This window comes from Leptopilina heterotoma, unplaced genomic scaffold (genome assembly GCF_015476425.1).
Source record: "Leptopilina heterotoma isolate Lh14 unplaced genomic scaffold, ASM1547642v1 Lhet_36, whole genome shotgun sequence".
NCBI lineage: Eukaryota > Metazoa > Arthropoda > Insecta > Hymenoptera > Figitidae > Leptopilina > Leptopilina heterotoma.
Window position 1 is genome coordinate 807,654 of NW_025111040.1, and position 16,249 is coordinate 823,902.

A 16,249-nucleotide genomic window follows, 5' to 3' on the forward strand; every position below is an offset into this window, starting at 1 on the left:
TAATTGAAAATTGGTAAAGTATTTTAAAAATAATTGAAACTTGGTAAAATATTTTTCAAATAATTGAAACTTGGTAAAAAATTTTTAAAAGAATTGAAATTTGGTAAAAAATTTTTAAAAGAATTGAAATTTGGTAAAATATATTTAAAATAATCGAAATTTAATAAAATCTTTTATAAATAATTGAATTTTGAAAAATATATAAAAAATAATAATATTTTTGAAGATTTTAATTATAAATATAAACATGATTTTTCCGAGATTTTAATAAGTCTAAGAAAGTAAATTTAAAAAAATTTAATTAACTTTATTTAAATTTAAAAAAATTTAATTTACTTTATTCGAAGATAATTGAATCTTAAAAAATTATGATAATACAATTTGAAGAATTAGTTTTCTAAAATTCTTCTAATGCAATTTTTTGAAAATAATTGAATTTCTTAATAGAATTTTTGGATAATTTAAAAACAAACTAATTAATTTTTTTGAGAATTTTAATTAAAAATCTTGATCATAATTGTTTTCTTCAAAATGTTATAAGTAATTCTAAAAAATTTTAATGTTTTTATTTTTTGCATGTATTTGAATTTTCGTAAGTATGTAATTGAAAATATTGAAAATAATTAAATTCAAAAAAATTAGAAATGAAAAAATTCTACGAAATACATTTTTAAGAATATTTTAATATAATTTTTAGAAGCTAATTTTCATTATTAATTTTCATTTTTAAATTTACACTTGAAGATTTTTCATTAAAATTTTTGAGAATTCAATTATTTTCTTTGCGATTAAAATTCTTCTGAAAGTTGATTTTCAAAAATAGCAAATAAAGTAGGTACTGCGAAAAATTAATTATATTTAATTAAATTTAACAAAATTTCAATTATTTAAAAATCTTTTTAATTGTATAATTCGAAAATTTAATTAGAAAAGTTATTCAAAAATAATTTATTAAAAACTTGACTTTGACTTTGACATTAATTTTCATTTTCATTTTCATTTTCATTTTTACTGTGACTTTTAAAGTCACAGTCAAAATTAAAGACGAAGTGAATGTCATTGACGCAGAGAATTAATCGTCTATAAATTTAGAGAAATTAAAAATTTTTTTTCTACATTCACATTTTTTGTTTGATTACTATATATAATCAGAATTATAAACCAAAAAAAACATATGCATTAAAACTTTTATTCCAATATAGATATGATCCATGAAACGTAAAAAAACATTCGCATTTATCGACTTTTAGTTTCTGCACTGAACAGGTTTGAGAAACTGATAGGAATGTGAATGCAAACGGCAGAGATTTACAGTCAGGAAAACACGAGATCCTCCATATATCAGTGGCTTTTCGAATCGGGGCCACTTATTCTTTCTCATCTCTTGTTTTTTTTTTATTTTTTGCATTCGACATGAAACTAATTGTTCGAAACATTCAAAAATTTATTACAATTGAAGAATTCCTTTTCCCTCAAACCAATGAAAGTAAAGAAAAAAAAATAGTCTCAAAAATCTAATCTCGCTTATCCTGTGAATTTGAATCAGAAAATTCCACACACTTTTTCCTCCTAAAGTTCATTTCATCGTTTTTTTTTTTACCTTCTTTTTGTATTTTGTTTCTGTTTATTTTTTTTTGTATTTTTCAAACTAGTTTGTTTTTTTAAGCCAATGGAACTTTACACTGATTTTTTGTTCCTTTTTAGCCCAACTTTCCTCTAACCATTGTGATTCCTCGCACGTTCTATACGTCACGAATACATCCAACCAAGTGACAAGATTAAATTGCCTATTGAGAAAACGTATTTTCAACCCGGAAACTAGAGACACTGATTGTATATATACAACATTTTCCTACCAAATCGCAAAGCGTTTAATAGAAAAAAAAATAAATAAAGTAACAATTTGCAATTATTTTCGTCCAATTGGAAAAAAGCTCTTAAAAATCAAAAAAACGATTTTCAGGCCTCGGACTCAGACCATTGATATTTTTTGACATTTTTTTTTTTAACTTCATTTTCACTTTAATAGGTTTTCATTTTCAATTACTTTTTTATTTTTATTATCAATTTTATTTTCATTTTTTTATTTTCACTTCGGTAGATTTTTATTTTTATTCTTCAAAGTTGACACAAAAATAATTTACTTTTGTTTAACCCTAATTTCCAGACAGAATTTTCAATTTTCATCTAATCCTAAAAAATATTTTCCAATTAAATAGGTATACATTCAAAAATTCAAATAATTTCAGAAAAATTTAAATAACAATTTTAAGAAATCGAACTTTTTTCTGAATTTTCAATTAAAAATATTTAAAGATCAACTTTTTTAAAATTACAATTTATAACCTTTTGAAATTCAAATATTTAAAAAACTTCAAATTACAACCTTTTGAAGTTCAATTATTTTTAAAATCTCAATTTGAAACCTTCTTGAAATTCAATTATTAAGAAAATTTAAATTTGGATCCTTTTAAAAATCAATTTTTCTAAAACGTTAATTTAAAACCTTTTGAAATACAATTATACTTAAAAAAATTGTAAACGCAACTCTGATAAAATTTAATTAATTACTTAAAGTGATTTTGTAAATTTCTAAAATTTACAATCGTAAATAATTTGTAAACTTATAAAAAATTGACAATTTTCCAATCTATTCAAAATAATTTTTTAACCCAAATTTTACACAAAATTTTAATCATAAAATATCAAAAGATAAAAATTTTTTATTCTCCATAAGTTTCAATAATTTTAAACTTATTTTAAACTATTTCATAATTTTAAACGAAATTTCACAAAAAATTTTACGAGAAAAAGGAAAAATTAAAATTTTTTTTCCACACAGAGAGAAAGAGATTCCATTCGTTGAAAAGAATTTTAATTTCCACAGGAGAGAGAGAAGAGAATTTGTTTTTTCGTAGTAAAATTTCAACTTTGAGAGCGTGCGATAAAAGTTTCAGGGATCGTCAGGTGATATTTAGAAGCTCAAATAAAAAGAGTTGAAAGAAGTCTGTTTCCGAAGCACACAAGTGAGGAATTCCCGAGAGTAGAAAAGCGATATTGCGTAATTTCCCAAAAGTCGGTCAATTTGCGGCATTTCGATAGTACGTACATATTATATACATACATTAAGTTACATAACACGTTATCTAAACGATTACCTCTCTAAATTTCAATTAAAAGAATTATTCAATTTTAAATTATTAAACAAATTAAAGTAAAACTACGAAAAAATTAATTAAAATTAAATTAAATAGTTACAAGTAAAATAAATAAAATGAAATTTACTCTCTATGAATTAGTGGAAAATTTTTTCTTTTAATTAACAATTTATTATAATTTTTATAATAATAATAATAATAATAATAATAATAATAATAATAATAATAATAAGAGAAACAATTCTAACAGGAAGAACAATAGTAATAATAAAAGTTTTATTAAATCAAAATTTATATGAAAAAATCGTGGCGTCTATTCGTGTCAGAATTTATTTTTCAAGTATTTTTCTGATTTATTTTTTCTATTTTCCTTTTTTTTGCACAAAACGGCGTTTACTCATAGCGAAACAATACGTAATACAATTTGTCATCTCCCTTTGTCTCAATATAGAACAATCGCAATCTCATAAAAATTTTTATGACAATTCACTTTTACTACAAATCACCACATGAAAATGGAATTTGTAATTAAAAAACAAGAATCATCAACTTCTTCAAAAATAAAAAAAAAACAGAAAAAAATATTCACTACATCTATAATTCGAGAAGAAAATATATAAATTTCTCTTTTATTCGACAAATAAAAGAACATTTCTTCAATATATTAAAATATTCATTAGTTTTTTTATCAGAAAAAAACTAAAAAATAAAAAAAAAAAAAACTGAGAAAATACATCAAAAGAAATGCGATATATTTGAAATATTATTATGTCAACGAATATATGCAGCGAGAGAGAGAGAAGAGATATTTCATAAACGTGATTTTACCCAATTCAAAGTAAATTTCGTTTAAAAGGAATTTCCAGTTTTTAACAGAAAAATGAAAATCCGCTTATAATGTTAATATCTATTGCAAAAAAAAAGAAAAGCACTTACTATTAAAAATTAAATGAAATATTCTCAAGTTATGTACAAGCTACTACATAAAAAATGAACTATAAAAGTTAAAAGCTCATCATTACATTAAAATTGTCTTTCATTTGATACAAAAAAAAAGAGAGAGAGAAATACTTCGCCAATTCAATAATAAAAAATACTCGCTATAATAATATTAGAAACGAATTAAATTAAAAAGGAAATTTTATTTCACAATCAAATGTCTTTTTCTTAAAATTTTTGAAAATAATTGAATCGTTTTAAAGAATTTTATTAAAATTGTTTAAAGTGTTTAAAATAGAAATTCAATTATTTTCAATATCTAATATTTTCATGAAATTTCGCAAAAGAATTCAATAATTAGAAAAAAAAGATAAAATTTATCCAAATTCAATTATTTTCATAAATAATAAAATTTCCACAGGAATTCAATTAATTTAGAATAGCATTTTCATAAAAATTTCGAAAAAATCAATTATTTAACAAAAATTTTATGAGTCTTCACAATAATTCAATTATTTTCACGAATAATAACAATTTTTAATTGAAATTCAATTTTTTAAAAAATTTTTTTATAAAATTCTGAGCAAGAATTCAATTATTTTCATAAATAATAATACTCATCGAAGAATTTCATTTAATTCTAATACTATTTTAAATTAATTAATCAAAAAATTCAATTATTATTATTGCAAATTAAGCATTATATAAGAATTCAATTATTTAGAATAAAATTATTGTAATATTTCATATATTTCGAAAAAATTAATTATTTAAAACAACGTTTATAAAATTCTTATGAAGAATTCAATTATTTTCAAAAATAACAAAATTTTTCGCCATAATTCAATTATTTCCCTAAATAATAAAATTCTTCTCAGAAATTCAATTATTTTTGAAATTCTAAATAAAATCCTTTGCAACTATTCAATTATTTTCATAAATAATAAAATTCATCGCAGGATCTCTATTATTTTTAATACAATTTTACAGGAATTACTCAAAAAATGTAATTATTCATAAAAATTTAATTTCAATTCCTCGAAAAAGTCAATTATTTAAAAAAAATGTTTTTCTATTCTTTGAAAGAATTCAATTATTTACAAACATATTAGAATTTTTCACAGGAATTCAATTATTTTCAAATATTTTAATAAAATTGTTCGAAAGAAATCAATTATTTTAAAATACAATTTTAATACAATTTTTTTGAAATAATTCAATTATTTTTTTAGATTTTAATAAAATTCTTCCCAAGAATTCAATTATTTACAGAAATAATAATATTCTTCGAAAGAATTCAATTATGTCAATAAATAACAAAATTATTCCCGAAAATTCAATTATTTAGAGGCATTTTAATAAAATTCTTTGCAAAATTCAATTATTTTCATGAATAACAATACTCATCAAAGGAATTCAATTATTTTTAAAAGTAATCAATTTTTTTTTGGAAATTCAATTATCTTAAAAAATTCTAATAAAATCGTTCACAAGAATTCAATTATCTTCATAAATAATAAAATGATTTTTAGGAATTCAATTATTTTCAAAAAAATCTAATAAAATGCCTCGTAGACATTCAATTATTCTTAGAATTTTAATAGAATTCTTTGTAAAATTTAATTATTTTAAAAAACTTTTCGCAATTCAATGATTTTCAATATTTCTATTTTCATAAAATTTCCAAATAGAATTCAATTATTCAAAAAATTTTTTGTAAAAATCTTCCTAAGAATTCAATTTTTTTCAAGAATAATAAAAATTTTCAGGAATTCAATTATTTAAATTAGAATTTGCATAAAATTAGTCGTAAGAAATCAATTATTTAGAATTTTTTATAACATTCTTCGCAAGAATTAAATTATTTATATAAATATTTAAATTCTTTCATGAATAATAAAATTCGTTGCAGGAATTTGAAAGATACTTTTTGCTACTTTTTTTAAATTAATTATCGAGCGCGAAGTCTGATGTTATTATTTTTTATTTATTTATATTATTATCATTATTCTTATTATAATTGTTATATTTATTCAAGAGACCCTCTAGCGGAAGCGTCATGGAAGTAATAATGGCGCGAAATTCAAATTGAATCAGAAACAAAAAAGGCAAACTAAATAATAAAGATAACTTTTAATTAAATATTATTATTATTTTCTTCCCACTGAAACCGAAATAATGAAAAAAAAGAATAGAAAAATATAAAAAAAATATATAAAAAGAAAATAGAAAACATATATTGTTAAATGTTCCTCAGAAAAAAGTATAAACTCAAAATTTTCAAAACTTATTCTTTCTTCGCCTGTGATGGAGTTTGAACTGATAAGAAAAGCGTGTGAAGCTTAATAAAGATGAAAAGAAATGGAAAAGGTAAAGAGAGTAAGAGAGAGAGGAGTCGCAATTTTTTCTTTTTTTTCCCTTTCTCTTTACTTCCGATTTTCTTTTTGTTACGAAGTTCAACTTAAGCGAACCCGCAGAGAAGCCGTGTCTCCAGACAGATGGAGTCCCATCACGTTTCCCGCGAGTGATTCGCTTAGTGCAATTAGATTTCCGTCTGTCACTACCTGTCCTCTCCGCTGTCTAACTCTGGTAAACGATTGCCAGAAGAAGAAGAAGAAAAAGGGAAGATATACATTGATAAGAACTCTAGAGAAAAAGGGGCGAAAAAAAGAGGAAGAAGAAGAAGAAGAAAAAACACACACATACAGGAAATACCTTTGTTAGTTTAGAGCTTCTATCAAAACACAGTAACCACAGAATCTTATTGCCTTCTGACGTCAAAACTAAAATAAAAATATAAGAGTATTGATCGAATTCTTCAAAGTAAATAGAAACGACAAATAACCATCTACTAAAACTATCATTATTATCGTATTTTTCAGATTTATTTTCAGAATCTATTTTTTATTTTATTATTTCTAATACAGAAACGATTTTCTAACTTGACTTTTTCCTTGTCTATTATCCAACTAGTCATAGATCGGTAAAGCAGAGTTGATTTTTAGACGGGAAATTCAAACCGCAACAACATCAAGTTGAGACAAGAAACAACATAATTTTGATACGTTTTTTGTCCCAATTTGACATCTTTACATCCTTAGAAAAACTTTGATAACCAAAGATTTTACTGCCCGACAACATTTATTAGTAAATTATATTTAACCACCTGATTTCAAAAAATTGTAAGACAAAAACTATTTGCTAAATATTAGCTATATAAAATAGCAAACTTTTCTCTTTTCTGCAAGAAAGAAGAAAGAGAAGAGAAGAGTGAATAAATGGTTTAAAAATACTAATCGCAGGTCATATTCACGTGCAAGGGGAAAATAGTTTGACCGCAAGGTAGGTTGAATTTAAATGGTATATGACGCCAGATACAGTAGCCCTACATATGCAAGTGCATCGTATATCCGGCCTCTAAAAGAAGTTATACGACTTCTCGTTTACGCGTCTTTAACATTTCATATATACATATACATATACTTTAGGACTCTAACCACTTTTCTCTTCTTCTTTCTTTCTCGCCACACAGCAACCATAAAATTGATTTAGTAAACAACCTATATACTTTTATATGCACCCAACAAATTTCTGATCTTCTTTTTTACAAAAGAGAAACAACAAGAAACAAGAAAAAAATTTACTTTATAATTTATCTGCAGTCTCTATGCAAAAATTGATCCACATTTCCTTGTTATTATTTTAAATAGGGTTCTAGCAAAGTACCTAACAAGAAACTATCTGCCCCCCCCCACCCCTACTAAAAAAAGTAGGTAAAAAGACATAATTAAAGTTGGATAAAGTGAAAAAATTTTTGGACAATATTAATTTATAAAATTCTTCATTGCTTTTTATTAGCAAAATATTACTGGAAAAATGCCAATAATTATCTGAATCATCGAAATTAATTTAATTTACAATTTATAAAAAGTAACCACAGCCGATAATCAGCAGAAGATGAAAAATTATTTTTGACCGAATTTTATACTCTGTTTGCTAACAATTCTTGGTCACAAAATTTTTACTGGTCCTAAACTATTGCTGGAACAATTTCAATTAATATCTGAGTCATCAAAATTAATTCAATTCACAATTCATAAAAAGTAACCACAGCCGATAATCAGCAGAAGATGAAAAATTATTTTTTGAGCGAACTTTATCTTCTGTTTATTAACAATTGTTGGTCACATCTCTTAGTTTGAATCAGTTAAAAATCATGGTTTTTACTGACAATCAGTGACTGACTTTTTGCTTCTAAATCAGTTACAGGGTTTTCACGCTTTTGCTCATTTCAAATTCCCTGACTTTTCCAGGTTTTTCAGGTTAAAAAACGGAATTTTTCCATGTTTTTAAAACTACATTTATATTTTACAAAATTTTTAATTCTAACCTTTTTGAAATTAAACAAATTATAAAAACTTGTTATAAAACATGAAAAATTACTTTCATTATTTTAATTCATTTCTTCTTAATTATTTTTTTCAAGAATTTAAAACTAAAATTCTTCCTTATGAAGTGTAAATTAATTATTATTAATAATTTCTAATTTCTTTCAACATTTTCAAATCCTTTTGTTTAAAATTCAATTTTACGAAATTTCATCGATTATTCAGGTATTCGGAAATTCTTCAATCAAATATATATTAGAAAATAAAAACTTGAAATAACTTCAAAAAAATTCAATTCAACTTTTACAAAAAAATTAAATCTACACAATTTTAAGTTAAAAGTGTGAAAAATTCAAACATTCAAAGATTATAATTTGAGACCTGCTTTTCAAAACTCAATTATTATCTAAAGTTTTAACTGAAATTCATATTTCAATCAATTATTATTAGAAAATTCTACGACAATTCAATTATTTAAATACAAAAAAAAATAATTTATTGAAGAATTGAATGTTTTTTAAAATTCAACTCTCATTTAAAGAATTTTATCAACAAATTTTTAAATAGGTAATTAAAATTCTTTTGACGAATTTCAATACAATTTTTAAGAACAATTTCATTTTTCGAGAAATTAGATTAAAAATGTATTAAAAATAATTAAATCTCTGAAAAAAAAAAATTCATTGAATTGAAAAAAGTTTTTGAAAATAATTGACATTTTGTCAAGAATTTTATTAAAATTTTTGAAAATAATTGAAATATTGCCAAGAATTTTATTAAAATTTTTGAAAATAATTGAAATATTGCCAAGAATTTTATTAAAATTTTTGAAAATAATTGAATTTTAGAGAAAAATTTTAATATTTATAAAAATAATTGAAATTTTGACTATAATTTTTATTAAACTTTTGACCATAATTGAATTTCTGCTAAGAATTTTATTACTTTTGAAAATAATTGAATTTTTGAGAAGAATTTTTTAATAATATTTCCTTTTAAATACCTAATTATTTTTAATACAAAAATAAATAATTTATTGAATAATTGAATGTTTCTCAAAATTGAATTCTCATCAAGAATTTTATAAACAAATTTTTAAATAATTGAATTCTTTTGACGAATTTTAATAAAATTTTAAGTATAATTACATTTTTCGAGGAATTCGATTAAAATTGTATAAAAAATAATTGAAATTCTGCTTTGAGTTTCATTATCTATGAAAATAATAATTGAATCCCTGTAAAAAATTGTATTACATATTTATAAAAATAATTGAATCTCTGTAAACATAAATTGAATATTTTTGAAAATAATAGAATTATTGCGAAGAAATTTACAAAAAAATTTTTAAATAATTCATTTCTTTTGGAAAATTTTATTAAAATAGTAGATATTGAAAATCATTGACTGGAGGAGAATTTTTGAAAAAAATTGAATTTGTTAAAAAGAATTTCATTAAAATTTTTGAAAATAATTGAATTTTGAAGAAAAATTTTAATATTTATAAAGATAATTGAAATTTTGACTATAATTTTTATTAAACTTTTGAGCATAATTGAATTTCTGCTAAGAATTTTATTACTTTTGAAAATAATTGAATTTCTTTGATGAATTTTAATAAAATTTTTAAGAATAATTATACATTTTTCGAGAAATTTCATTCAAATTGTATTAAAAATAATTGAAATTTTGCGATGAGTTTTATTATTTATGAAAATAATAATTGTAAATCTATAAATTTTTTTATTATATTTATGAAAATAATTGAATTATTGCGAAAAAAAAATTGTAAAGGCAATTCTTTTAAAATTGAATTCAGAAAATTGAATTAAAGAAAAATTAAATTTCAAGAATAAGCACAATAACTTTAGAAAACAATAATTTTCCAGGATTCCAATCAAAATTCCCTGACCATTCCAGGTTTTTTCAAGGTGTATAAATATTCCCTGACATTTCCAGGTTTCCATGTTGCGTGGCAACCCTGCAGTTATTTTTAACTGATTCATATTTAGAGAGTTCTTTAATAAAAATCCCTGACGTTTCCCTGATTTCCCTGACCAATTCTGCTTTCCCTAACTTTTCCCTGAATTCTCTGAGCTGTGGCAACCCTGAAATTGCCAGGTAATATTCGAGAAATACTGATGCAATATTAACATTTAATATTTGGATAATATTCAGAAAATACTAAGCAAATTTGCCAGGTGATATTCAGGTAAAATTGCGAGCCAATTGCCTGAACATTGCAGTGTAATATAGCCAAAACTACCATACAACACAGTGTCAAATTATGTGCCAAATATTATGCTATCAGATATTAATATTTTGTCGTATAAAAATAAAAAATAAATAAAACCAAAATCTACCATAGATATAATTTTTCAGTGCTGAGTGGAACTCAATTAGAGAGAATCAATTAATACACTTTATACGTTGGTGTGTACCAAATGATTATGGCATTAGAAGTGTTAAATTTGTGTGGTTTATTTGCATATATATACAACAACAAGTACTACGTGTGCGCGCACTTTAACGATAGGCACAACACAACAAACCTGCCGACAATAATGGAAGCAAAAGTGGTTACAGTGGTTGAATTGCGGACATTTTACACCGAAACGGATATCAGTAGGTCAGTATCTAGTCGGTCATCGCACACACGACCCACCGATAACGGGCAATCGTGTCAATCTACCCCTTTTTTTCCTCTACATTTAACCTTACAGAATCAAAAACTTTTATACGGTTTCGCCAATAACAAAGAAAAAAAGTACCAACAAAAAAGGGAAATAAACATCAGCCTTTTTTTCATTACCAAAAAGCACAAAATTTTAATGTTGAGCAGGGTTACCACGCTTTTACTTATTTCAAATATTCCCTGACTTTTCTAGGTTAAAAAACGGAATTTTCCCAGGTATATAAAACAAAATTTTACAAAATTAAATAATTCCAATAAATATAAAACTGTATTCCGCATTGTTATATTTATCTTTTGTAAATAAATATGTAATCATTATAATTTTTCCCTAAGAATTAAGATTTTCAAAAATTTTTAATTCAAACCTTTTTAAAATTAAACAACTTATTGAAAAATGGTTATAAAACATGAAGAAATCGATCACTCCGCGAGTCTTTTCAGAATTTCGATCAAAATTCCCTGATCATCCTTTGTCAATATTGACACAACATTGAAAGACAATATTTATGCAATATCTAAAACCTTTCCCAATAAAAATCCCCTATTTTACAAAAGAAGAAAAAAATTCAAATTAGAAATATTTTGTCCCGTTTTTTCCCATTATTTTAACTCGAAATATTATCTATATATATGTGTATACATATATATTAGCCCAGATCAATATCCAATTTGCCTGAGAAATTCCATTAGAATTTATCCGATTTAGTTCGTTCACCGAATCCTAGTGCTGAAAAGTTGGGCCATTATCGGGAAACTACAATGAAAGTTAAAAGTAGTGCACTTCTGTATTTGCCAGACGTATTTCTGTTTGCATTCACAAGAAAAAAGAAAATACTTAAGCGAAAATGCCAATAAACGAGTTAAGAATAGACGAAATTTCTTCAAGTGAAAATGACATTTGTTGCATACCAAAATAGTTTTCAAGTCCATTTTCCAACTTCTTAATAAGACAATTTATATTTCGTTTTGCATTTTTCTTCTTTTTTTCTCTTTTTTATCAATTCTTTAAATTCCATTACTAATTTTCCTTATTAAATTCCTAATTAATCATTATAATGAATTATGAAAATATTATTTTTTTATTATAATTATTATTTATAAAAAATTTCACCAATTTTTAATTTGCGAATATCTTAATTAAAAAAGAAATTCCAGTACTTTCATTGTCGTCCAATTGATTAAATCATTTAATTAAAAAATAACTTTAACCTAATGAATAAGAATAATTGTCGGACTAAAAATAACTGTAATTATAGTAACACTATTAAAAGAAAGAATAAAAATAATATAAATTATAAAATTAATAATAATAGGTAATAATAAAATATTCAATAGTTTGTATTATTATTTTTTGACCTTTCTTGATAAAATAATATAATTATAATAATTCTAGTTTCTCGCCTAATTTGAATTTCGCGCCATTATTATTTCTATGACGCTTCCGCTAGATGGCAAGAAAACTCGTCGTTCAGAACCGAGATGAAGTCTACCAGGGTTTAATATGTTAATTTTCATTTATTTACGATAATTATAATAATAAAATGAAAAAATATCAATAAAAAATAAAAGAAAAATATAAAAATAATATTAATGCAAATAAAATAGCTTTAATAATAGAAGGAAAAAAATTACAGAAAAAAATACGCATAACTTCCAGACAGTTTGTTTGCTTTACTGTCCAAACAGTAAAAATTACTATTTAGATTCTTTTCCGTTAAAATAAAATATTTTTAATTAACATTTTATGTAACAAAATAATTAATTCATTCAAAAAAAAAACTATGCGGAAATGAATCATTATTATTATTACAAAAACTCAATTTCTTCATAACAATATTTATAATCTTTTAAATTTCTATAATTATCAAACATATTGCTCACCATATTCTTTTAAATCCTTCATCACGTATAGTTTTAATTGAAAAAGAAAAGAGAAAAAAAGACCAGAAATAATCATTTTTTCTCATAAAAAATGAAATTAGAGTTGTAATCCGACTAATTAAAAAAAGAAGAAACCCAATAACCTCTGATTTGAGAAAACTGACAAAGTAAACAAAGATTTAGGTACAAACTCTATACTTTATGGCGCGCGAGTAAAATGAAAGTAAACTAATATAATCTCAAAAAGAAATTTATAAAATATGCGCAAAATGAAAACACCCTTAAATAAGAGGGTAAATCTTGTTTATTAAAAATTAAAAGAAAAAATATCTTTGAGAAAAATACAATGAAAATAAATATCTAAAAAGACAAAATATAAAAAAAAACAAATCGAAAACTTAAAAAAATGTGAAATATAATTAAAATAAAAGTCTCGTTTAAGACTAAGACAACTTCAAAAATATTTTATATTGAAAATAGTAAAATTTACTATATAAAAGAACAAAAATTGTCCGAGATTTAGTTTTCAATATTTTTTAAATTTTATTTTTGAGTTTGTTTCGTATATATTTCAATTTTATATTTGCAAATTAATTGCTAATTTTATTATTATTATTAATATTATTATTATTATTATAAATTAATTATCTAATTTAAATTTCATTTGTATTTTTATTAATTACTAATTAATTTTAAACTTTCAATAGAGAAAAGAATAATTTATTGAAGTCACAATTTTTCCCAGAATAATTTTTAGTTAGTAAAAAAAAATGTTTACTAATTAGAATTAGTGACTGACTTTTTTCTATTAAATTAGTAAATTTTACTAATAAATAGTAATTTCTATTAATTTATTAGTAGAAAAGTTACTAATTCAAAAGCAAAAAATCATTCAATAATTTAAATTAGTAAACATTTTTACCAATTCAAATTTAAAGAGTGTTTGTCAATCATTTCTATGTAGTAGTTACAACAAATCATTTGTGTATTTATTTTTCTTCATCAGTCAAAATATTGTCTTAATTTCAAATCAAGTTACAAATTTTATGTCCTACAATTAGTCAACTTTGATTTTAAGACCAAAATTTGTTGAAATTTAAGAAAAAAAACTGTCTTTTTAAAAATTTTCTTAAAGCACTTTCAGATTAAATGTATTTTTTTTCTTAAATTCAACATATTTTTGGACTTAAAAATAAGCAAACTTTAATTAGTGAGTTTTTACACTCAGAAAAAAATTTATTTGAAATAAAAGAAATTTTTGTTAAATCAACCAAATAATGCATTGCTATCAAACATTTATTTTGTTCAACTAAAAATTTGCTTCAGTTGACTAAATATTTTTTTCAAACACAAAATTTGTTATCAAGTTAACAAAATGTTAAACAAAGTTTAAAATAACCAAAAACTAAGATTCATGTAACAAAATAGAAGCTAAGAAAAATTTATTTGATTCAAATAGCGAATTATTTGTCTATTATCGCAAATAAATATTTACTTGAAGCAAAGAAATATTTATTTAAATCAATGAAATGGTGTATGCTTCAAATACTGAAATTATTGGTTCAAATGCAATTTATTCGATTAATTAAATCTTAATTTCTTCCACCTTTAATTTAAATAAAAATTGTTTGATTCAAGAAAATATTTGCGTTTGATTTAAATAAAAATTATTTGATTCAAGTAAATATTTATTTGATACATACAAAAATTATTTGATCAAGTAAATCTTTATTTGATTCATATGAAAAATAATTGATCAAGTAAATATTTACTTGATTCATACAAAAATTATTTCATTCTAGTCAATATTTATATTTGATAAAAGGCAAATAATCGGTTATTTCAATCGAATAAACTTTTTTCAGTGGAGTATTCAAACAATGTTTCTCAGAGTATTGGCAAACTCAAACTATTTGTCAGTTTTTTTTAATACCTGATACCTAAATGTCTATCAAATTAATAACAAAAATTTGGATCAAATTCCTATTTAATACACATTTTTGCTATCAAATTTTTGCTATTCCTTACAATTCGATACTTTCAACCTAACAATGTGTATTTTGTACAAAACCAACCAAAAGAAAACAAACTTTTCTCTTGGTCCCTACAAAGAAGAACTAAATCACAACATCAAAAATCACCTCAGAGTAAAAAAGAACCCAAAACTCACCAAAGCAGAAGAAGCAAATTTTGTTACTGTCACTACTTTTCACTCTTTTTATTTCCTTTTCCAAAACCAAAAACACACGACACTACTATTTTTTGTTTTTAAAAAAAAGTCCTAAAAACAACTGGAATATTTTTTTTTTTTTACTATTCTCTCTCTAATGGAATACACAACATAAACTATATATCATTCCCGCCATACACGATGGTTTTATGACTACGTTTATCAATACACGCCTTCTCTCCTTTTTTCCCCGGCAACTAACGCGTATTTTTTTATTTTTTTATTTTTTTTTTTATTTTTTTGTCACCAAAAAAGAAAAAAAAAGAAAATAATAGAGAAAAAAAAGTATTCCAAAAATCGTTGATCCTTGAAAATCCAGAAATTATTGACCACGTTCCGGCGTGTTAAACTTTCGTGTTAGCGAAATACCGACAACGACAATGAGAGAACGAGAACGAGAACTACTACGACGACGAGAACGAGAACGACAACGATGATAATGATACGACAAACTGAACGCGAGGGTTGTTCGGGTTGAACTGAAAACCCCGACACGTACGTCGGGTGACTTCGGAAACGAAGGAACCTCGCGATGGTGACCTAACCTTCCTGATAACGCGCATACTCCCCAATTGCACTTGCTTTTTCCAATTCTATATACCAACAGTCAGTCGTTTACATAGCTACCTGTGTGAGTTATTTATACAATTTTCGACACTTTATTAAACACAGTGGTGGTGTGTTGGGGTTTTTTTTTTCTTGTTGCAAGTTTACGTTATAAAACAACACACGAAAGGGGAAAAACATTTTCAAATAAGGTGGACATACAGGTAAATTATAAAATTTTTGCACACTATATTCTCTCTATATATGAATGGTTCTATTGCAATAAAGCGACGCGTCAGTCAGTTTGTTGAACTCTCATCCCTTCTCTTCATCCCGCACACAATCTCCCTTGTTTAGAAGAAGATGCACATCTCACGATTTATTTTCTACTAATGTTTACAATTTTTCCCCA

General features: G+C 23.5%; 1 protein-coding gene across 1 annotated transcript in view; it reads right to left on the reverse strand.

The window, feature by feature from the left end:
- LOC122505523 (follistatin-related protein 5-like) overlaps positions 1-15,780 on the reverse strand; it is a 477,342-nt gene extending 461,562 nt beyond the window's left edge. The window contains exon 1 of the mRNA XM_043617200.1: positions 15,232-15,780. The gene's annotated coding sequence lies outside the window, so the exon portion shown is untranslated. The remainder of the gene's footprint in view (positions 1-15,231) is intronic.
- Between the last annotated feature and the right edge of the window lie 469 nt (positions 15,781-16,249).